We start from the raw sequence: 8,948 nt of genomic DNA on the forward strand, positions 1-8,948 counted from the left end.
ACCTGGGGAAGTGTTACTATTTCTCAGAGGCTGAAGGGAACTGGACCTACAGCCAGAGGCACTGCTCTGCCCTCGGTGCCTCCCTGGCTGTGATTGACACCCAGCAGGAAATGGTGAGACCCAGATTCTGGGCTGCACAGGGTGGGGGTGGCAAAGGCGACTTTATGCTGTGTTTTTCCTGGGCCTGGCAGGGCCTCAGATGCTGCTTGAATTTAGGGCAACTTCTCACATCCCAGAATAGCCAGAGTACAGAGAGCTCCACCCACTCGCCATCCTCCCCGTTCACTGGGGGTTGAGTCGGAGCAGTGTGGGGCTAATGTGCCAACCCTCTGCTCCAGGGGAATCCCTAGCAGGGGAATCCAGTTGCTTTCCAGCCCCTTTAATGGGACAGGAGCAGCATTGCCCACCCAAGTGCTCAAAAATCATGGATTGGGACCCCCCAAACCATGAGATTGACTTTAAAATAACAGCTGTCATGGTTTTTAATTTGTTTTCTGGTTTCATAGCTTTTAGGGGTCACATTTACAAGTTTTTCTCTGCAATCATGGGGGCTAGAAACTTAAGAAAGATGAGTGTCTTGTAATCACCTGACTCCAGGAGCTGGGGTATCAAGAAAAGCACCCAACAGCATGAGTCTCTCAGTAAAATCATGGGATTTGGTAAGAATGCAGGAGTGGTAAAGGTCTGGAATGCAGCTGAGAATCTGAGCCAGGTAGCTGCTAAATCAGAATTGAGATGGAACATTCTGACACTTTCACATTTGTCTCTGTCATGATTCAGGATGAAAAGTTGAAATACACAAACTTTTTACTTTGCATTCAGTTCCAGAAATGTGTGAAAATATCTGATTTCCTCATTTGATCAAACCAATTTCTCTCCTCATTCACATAGCAAAGCAGTTTGGTTTTTCAAACCAAATCAGAACATTTTGTTTCAGCATGGTCCAACATTGAATAGCGCCTGTGGCTCCTCATGGGAGTTGTAGTCTGGGGGCCTTCTGCCCACTTCTGTGTGCTGAGATCCCGGGTTGGACTACATCTCCCATGATGCCCAGCAGTGGCTCAGCCAGTAGGGGAACCATGGTGCATTATAGGAGATGTAGTCTGGGGGAACTCAACCCGGAATAGAGGTATGAGGCCCAAACTATAACTCTCATGAAGCACCTTGGCAACCCAGCTGGATACAGATTAATGTTGAACTGACCTGAAACAAAATCATTGCTCAATGAAAAATAGAAACTTTTCAGGGAAATCAAATTTAAATGTAGGAAAAATTCAACTTTATAGGAAATACGTTTTCTGTCTCAGAAATATTTTGATGGAAAATCTTCAGCCAGTTCCCTTACACTAGACTAGTCTTATCACCATGGCCCTGCAGGGACTGACCAACCCATAGTTCATGGAGCGGACGGGTGCTGCCTCTGACTTGGGGATTCATTTCTTGGTGTAGAATTCCCAGCCTGGACCACCTGCCCAGCTCCCTGTGTAGCATCCCAGAGAATCCAGTGTAGGTTGTAGAGAACCCAGACATGGAGATGTGTAAGGTGTATTTGCTGTTACTTTTTTAACAAAGGATTTCCTCATGCGCTATAAAGGACGTTTTGACCACTGGATTGGCCTCTGGAGGGAACCAGACAAACCCTGGATGTGGACCAATGGCACTGAATTCAACAACTGGTGGGTCCATTTTAGTTCTGTTAACTCTGTAAATGTTGCAGCTCACATTTAAAACAGAACACTGGTCTCGTGGTTCAGGCCTGGGGCTGTGACTTGGGAAATCAGGGTTCAGTGCCTGGCTCTCCCATAGATTTGCCATGTGCCCTGGGGTGAATTGCTCGAGGCTGGATTTTCACTGCTAGTTGAAGCTGAGACAGGTTCAGTCACTGACATCCTCTTGGGACTGTCACCTGATGTGCTGAAATTACCTCTGAGCCCATTTGCCCTACCAGATTGGGACTCCAGACCCCTGCCTTGTTGAGCCAGACACGCTAGCCTGCTGCAACCCAGACCCAGGGTCTGGGCCATGCCCCCAAAGCTGCAGACCTCAACTGAAAACAGATCAGCAGGATACCTGTCTCCAGCACCCAGACACCCAGCTCCTAGTGGGATCCAAACCCCAAATAAATCCGTTTCACTCTTTATAAAGCTTATACAGGGCAAATTCATAATTGTCCACGCTGTATAACACTGAGAGAGAGATGCACAGCTGTTTGCTCCCCTAGGTATTAATCACTTACTCTGGGTTAATTAATAAACAAGTGATTTTATTAAGTATAAGAAGTAGGATTTAAGTGGTTTCAAGTAATAACATCCAGAACAAAGTAAGTTACCAGGCAAAATAAAACAAAATACACAAGGCTAATTTAATACACTGGGGATCTAGTTACAGGTAATATCTCGCCCTTAAAGATATTCCAATAAGTTTACTTCACAGACTGGATTCTTTCCTAGTCTGGGCCCAATCCTTTCCCCTGGTACAGTCCTTGTTAGTTCCAGCAGACATCTAAGGTGGTAACCAGGGGTTTTTTCATGACTTGCAGCCCCCTTTGTCCTGCTCCACCCCTTTTTATAGCTTTGGCACAAGGCAGGAATCTGTCTGTGCTTGTCCCCATCCCCACCTCATCAATGGAAAAGTACAAGGATTAAGATGGGTTCCAGTATCATGTGACACGTCACTGTAAAGCCCCTGGTCTCCATTCTTCCCGGGTTGGCCCACACCTACACAGAAAGGTTTGCAGGTAAATAAACTATTTTACCATCAATTGTCCGAGTCTATGGGAGCCATCAAGATTCTAAACCACCAGTAATGGCCCACACTTTGCATAATTACAATAGGACCTCAGAGTTCTACTTCATATTTCCAGCTTCAGATACAGGGATGATACATGCGTACAAATAGGAGGAATCTGTTCAGGAGGTTATAACCTTTGTTTTGATACCTTACAAGAGATCTTTTGCATAAAGCATATTCCAGTTACACCATATTCACACTCATAAGCATATTTCCATAGAACATATGGAGTGTAATGTCATAGCTGCTCTAACAGTTGTGTCGGGTTTTTATTATTATTTGTTGTTGCAGGTTTATAATAGTGGGAGGAGGCCTGTGTGCTTTTGCGGACAATGGTGAAATTGCCAGTTCAGGCTGCTCCAGGGAGGGACACTGGATCTGCAGCAAACTAACAGAGAAACCAGCAGGCAGAGCAAAGTGAGTCGGGCCTTGTCCTGTCAATGGGGCTGGCCCAAGCTGCCTCAGCGAGTGGGGAACTGGATGGGGCTGGCGAAGGGGAACAGCCCAGCAGCAAGGAAGAGAGACACTCGCTGAAGGGCATCAGGTAGCTCCTCCCTTGGAGCCTCTGGCCCCCATTGGCCCAGTTGGGGACTGGGGTGAGGGTATGGATTAGCCAGCAGCCCCCAGCTCACTCTCTGGCACAGAGACAGGAACCTTTTGACTTGGAAATCAGAAGGGGAGCAGCCAAGCCTGCTGTGTCCCTCCTGTCAGAGGCCCAGGGCAGGAGCCTCGGGAGGTGCTGCGAACCCTGCAGCCGTGGGGCGAAGGGGCCGGTGTGAACCCTGCAGCCTGGGCCAAGGACACATGAACTCTGCTGTACATGGAGAAGGGCTGTTGTGCAGGCCCTGCTGAGCGCTGTGAGAGTGTGAAGAGACGCCGCAACCAGGAGGGGATTGCTGGGACGTGCTAGGACAGACGTCTGTGTGTGTATATACGTGTGTACATAATTATTTGTATAATAATATACCAGCTCCCAGAATGGAAACTTTTATTTTGTAAACTTAAGTCCTCATGTGAACGTCTCCTCCCAACCGAGCAGGGAAACTGAGGCAGCAGCTGCATCCTCCCAACAGGGCTGTGAGCTCCCCTCCCCACAAGGACTAACGTGCTGAGGACAATGTGAGCGTCTTTCTTTTCTTGTCATCCTCCGTTTCCCCTCTGCCTGCCGGGGAAGGACTCCCCCAGAATGAGGGGAAACTGCCCATGGGGGGAGGGGGTGATGCCCTCTAGTGGAAGGGCACTGCACTACTGGGCTTTTCTCTGAGCTCTGCCTATGAAGGGCCGGGCTCTGCACTGGTGTCTGTGCCCTGGGAAAGAACAGGTGTGTCATGAGCCCACTGGAGTGTGTGTGCGAGAGATCAAAGAGCCGGGCTGTTCTCTCTCTGGCCAGGCGCAATTCCCAGGCACAATTCCTGATCAGACAAACTGTGAACAGTGACACACACGCACCCTAACCCCTGTGCTAAGCATCAGGAAGATAAAAAGATTTGTGTCAGACATAGTTCCCTCCGGCCCACATTCTGGGATATAGAACTTCCCCAAGCCACACATTTCTTTCCTTGGTGGTATTGCTGCCACCACCAAGTGAGTTACACAAAAATTCAGGAAAAGGGTCACTTGGAATCCCTATTACCCCAAAATATCCCTCAAGCCCCTTCACCCCCTTTCCTGAGGAGGCTTGAGAATAATATACCAGCCAATTGCCTTAGCAATGTAACTAAAGACCAGCCCCTTTATCTTTAGGACACTAATATCAATCAGGTTCTTAAAAGAACTTTCTTATAAAGAAAAAAGGAAAAGAATCACACCTGCAAAATCAGGATGGAAGGTAACTTAGAGCGTAATAAGATTTAAAACACAGGATTCCCCTCTGGACTCAGCTTCACAGTTACAAAAACAGGAATAAAACTACCTTTGTAGCATAGGCAAATTCACAAAGTAAAACAAAAGATAACCTAACGCATTTCTTTGCCTACTTACAATTTCTGTAATTTTAGATGGGTCATTCCAGGTATATTTTCAGAAAATTTTATACCTGCTTGGTCTCTCCCTCTGTTTGGAGAGGGAACAACAAAGAGCCACAAACAAATCCTCCCCCCCCCCCCCCCATTTGAAAGTATCTTCTTTCCTCATTGGTCCTTCTGGGCAGGTGCCAACTAGGTAATTTGAGCTATTTAACCCCTTACAGATAAAGTGATTCAGTACAGCTGTTGAGGGATTTTATGCTACCTTTTTCTTTATATTTATGACAGTACCACATCAGCAGTTAGGGGCTTCAGCTGAGATCAGGGCCCTTTTGTACCTCACGCTGCCCAGACACACACAGAGAGACAGTCCCTGCCCCAGCTGAGATCAGGCCCCATTGTGCCGGGCGCTGCACAGACACGCAGGGAGAGACAGTCCCTGCCCCAGCTGAGATCAGGGACTCATTGTGCTGGGTGCTGCACAGACCCACAGGGAGAGGCAGTCCCTGCCCCAGCTGAGATCAGGGCCCCGTTGTGCTGGGCACTGCACAGATACACAGTGAGAGACAGTCCCTGCCCCAGCTGAGATTAGGGCCCCGTTGTGCCGGGCGCTGCACAGACACACAGCGAGAGACAGTCCCTGCCCCAGCTGAGATCAGGCCCCATTGTGCCGGGTGCTGCACAGACACGCAGGGAGAGACAGTCCCTGCCCCAGCTGAGATCAGGCCCCATTGTGCCGGGCGCTGCACAGACACACAGGGAGAGACAGTCCCTGCGCCAGCTGAGATCAGGGCCCCGTTGTGCCGGGCGCTGCACAGACACGCAGGGAGAGACAGTCCCTGCCCCAGCTGAGATCAGGGCCCCATTGTGCCAGGCGCTGCACGGACACACACTGAGAGATAGTCCCTGCCCCAAGCAGTTCAAGTCTAAATAGACAAGACAGATAAAGGCTGGGAGAGGAAACGAGTACAGAGAGTGTAAGTGATTTGTGGAAAGTCACAGAACAGGTCAGAGACAGGAATAAACCCAGGTGTCTTGAATCCCAAGCCAGGGTCTGGCCACTCTGTGGCCCATCAACAATAAACACACTCAGCTTTTGCACGGTTCAACAGAAATCTTTCCTGTCCATGCGATAGTGATAATCCCTCACTCTGATCTAGAGTTTTCCAGCAGTAGAGCTTAAAGCACTTCACAGAGTCTCATTATCCCCGTTTCTCAGCCGGGGAAACTGAGGAACAAAGGGTGACTGCTCTGCAGTTACACACCTGAGGCTGGCCCGTGCCAGCTGACATGGCCTCAGATAAAGGGGCTGTTTAACTGAAGTGTAGCGACTGGGGCTCTGCGACCCCCACGAGGGGGAAAGGTCCTAGAGCCCAGGCTCCACCCCAAGCCAGAATGTTCACCTGGCAATTAAACAGCCCCTTAGCCTGAGCCCCATGCACCGGAGCCAGCTGACCCAAGTGTCTAATTGTAGCGTAGACCAGCGGTTTCTAACTGTGGGTCGGGACCCCCAAAGCGGGTCACGACCAGTGTTCCCTCTAATGTGTTACATCCATTGGCGGAATGAATTTTGGTATATGCACCAATATGGAGGTGATATGTGACACATACCAAAATTCATGTGATGGGGGTGGGATGAAGAGGTTTGGGGTGTTGGAGGGGGCCCAGGGCTGGGGCAGAGGCTTGGGGTGTGAGGATGTAATGAGGTTAGCCGGGGCTCGTCTCTCCCTGGGGCGGCGGGGACCCCCACCGCCTAGCAGGGAATTAGTCCGGGGCAGGAGTCTTCCTCCGCAGCCTTTGTGAGGGCAGAAACGCAGTCAGCCCAGGCCCTGGGGCAATGGTGAGTCAGGTGCTTAGGACCTCAGGCAGGGGCTGAGCAACAACAGTTTATCAACAGCGAGCCCAGGCCCTGAGTCCAAAGGTCTGGGACGAGGGAGGCTGCCACCCACCTCAAATCCGGGGCAGGTCCATGCTGGGGTAGAAGCATCTTTCCCCGCCGCAGCCCTGAGCCCCTGTGTGGGGCTTAACAGGTAACTCTGCAGCTGCATAGCTTAGAGGGAACTTAGGTCGCAACACCATTTTAATAGGGTCGCCATGGCTGGTGTTACACTTGCTGGGGCCTGGGGCTGAAGGCAAAGACTGAGCCCCGCTGCCTGGGGCCGAAGTCCGAGGATTTCAGCTCTGGTCAGCAGGGCTCAGGTAGCAGTGCCCCTTCCCCAGGGCTGGAGCCCCTGAGGTTTGGTTCTTGCCCCCTGGCCTGGGACAGCAGAATGACTCAGGCTTCGGTTCCCCCTCCTGGGGCCATGTAGTCATTTTTATTGTCAGAAGGGGAGTGCGGAGCAATGACATTGGAGAACACCTGGTGCAGACAAACCTAAAGAGACAAAGTGTCTTACGCGGAGTCACCCAGCAGGTCCAGGGCATCCAGCCCGTCAGCCGAGGCCGGGGGTGAGAGAGGGTGCAGCAAACGCCAGGGTGGCCCTTCTGTAGCAAAGCGAGGGACAGAACCTAGCCTTCCATGTCCCAGGCCAGTGTGCTAACCACTAGGCCACGCTACCTGCCTCCCCTGACATCGCCGTCACCAGGGTGCATTCGCCTAGCCCCAGTGACCAAACCCCAAATGAGTCTGCACTCAGCAGCCCTGTCTCTCCTGCAGACCAGCCCAGTTCTGTTCTCTGGCAGTCACAAGCCCAGCTGTCTGGGGGGCAGCTCCTAAAGACACTGGGGTCTGTTTGGCTTGGCCAGTCAGCTTGCCCTCCAGCTTTCCCAGTCCATCTCCTCCTGGGCTGCCAGGCCTCTGAGTACCAGGGCGTTCGTCAGCCCCCAGCTCTCCCCGTGGTGCTACCTGCACTGCCACTGAGCATCCCAACCCTGCTCCTCCGACAGAGAAATTGACCCCAGAGATCACCAAGCAACACCAAGGTCATGCATTTAGGGATTAACAACAAGAACTGTTGTTACAAGCTGGGGAGGCACCAGTTGGCGGTAACAGAGGAGGAGAAGGACCTTGGAGTATTGGTGGAGCACAGGATGACTATGAGCCACCAATGTGATAGGGCCATGAAAAAAGCGAATGCAGTCATGGGATGCATCAGGCGAGGTATTTCCAGTAGAGATAAGGAGGTGTTAGTACCGTTATACAAGGCACTGGTGAGCCCTCGTCTGGAATACTGTGTGCAGTTCTGGTCTCCCATGTTTAAGAAAGATGAATTCAAACTGGAACAGGTTCAGAGACGGGCTACTAGGATGATCCGAGGAATGGAAAACCTGTCTTATGAAAGGAAACTCAAAGAGCTTGGCTTGTTTAACCTAACCAAAAGAAGGTTGAGGGGGGATATGATTGCTCTTTATAAATATATCAGAGGGATAAATACCAGGGAGGGAGAGGAATTATTTAAGCTCAGTACCAATGTGGACACAAGAACAAATGGATATAAACTGGCCATCGGGAAGTTTAGACTTGAAATTAGATGAAGGTTTCTAACCATTAGAGGAGCGAAGTTCTGGAACAGCCTCCCAAGGGGAGCAGTGGGGGCAAAACACATCTGGCATCAAGACTAAGCTGGATAAGTTTACGGAGGGGATGGTATGATGGGATAGCCTAACTTTGGCAATTAATTGATCTTTGACTATTAGCGGTAGGTATGCCCAATGGCCTGTGATGGGATGTTAGATGGGATGGGAACTGAGTTACTGCAGAGAATTCTTTCCTGGGTGCCGGCTGGTGAGTCTTGCCCACATGCTCAGGGTTTAGCTGATCGCCATATTTGGGGTCAACAAGGAATTTTCCTCCAGGGCAGATTCGGGGGGTTTCACCTTCCTCTGCAGGGTGGGACACAGGTCACTTACTGGAGGATTCTCTGCACCTTGAAGTCTTTAAACCACGATTTGAGGACTTCAGTAGCTCAGACATAGGTCAGAGGTTTGTTACAGGAGTGAGTGGGTGAGATTCTGTGGCCTGCGTTGTGTAGGGGCTCAGACTAGACGATCATAATGGTCCCTTCTGACCTTAAAGTCTAAGATTCTCTGATTCTAACACTCATGGAAAGGTTCCGTTTGGGATCGGGGCACTGATTCCCTTAACGATGCTCTGAGGAGGTAGCAAGTGAACAGCACGTCAGCCTGGTAAATCTCTGGTGCCTGACTGGGGAAGCTGAGACCCCATCATTAGTGACAGGAGTTAATGATCCGTTA

General features: G+C 50.6%; 1 protein-coding gene and 1 pseudogene across 1 annotated transcript in view; both read left to right on the top strand.

Annotated features, from left to right (window-relative positions):
• LOC116825152 (killer cell lectin-like receptor subfamily F member 1) overlaps window positions 1-8,948 on the top strand; it is a 212,635-nt pseudogene that overhangs the window by 26,519 nt on the left and 177,168 nt on the right.
• Window positions 7-8,948, top strand: part of LOC116825153 (early activation antigen CD69-like) — a 114,079-nt gene continuing 105,137 nt past the window's right edge. The window contains exon 1 of the transcript XR_012656890.1: window positions 7-113. The gene's annotated coding sequence lies outside the window, so the exon portion shown is untranslated. The remainder of the gene's footprint in view (window positions 114-8,948) is intronic.

Source organism: Chelonoidis abingdonii, chromosome 12, assembly GCF_003597395.2.
Source record: "Chelonoidis abingdonii isolate Lonesome George chromosome 12, CheloAbing_2.0, whole genome shotgun sequence".
NCBI lineage: Eukaryota > Metazoa > Chordata > Testudines > Testudinidae > Chelonoidis > Chelonoidis abingdonii.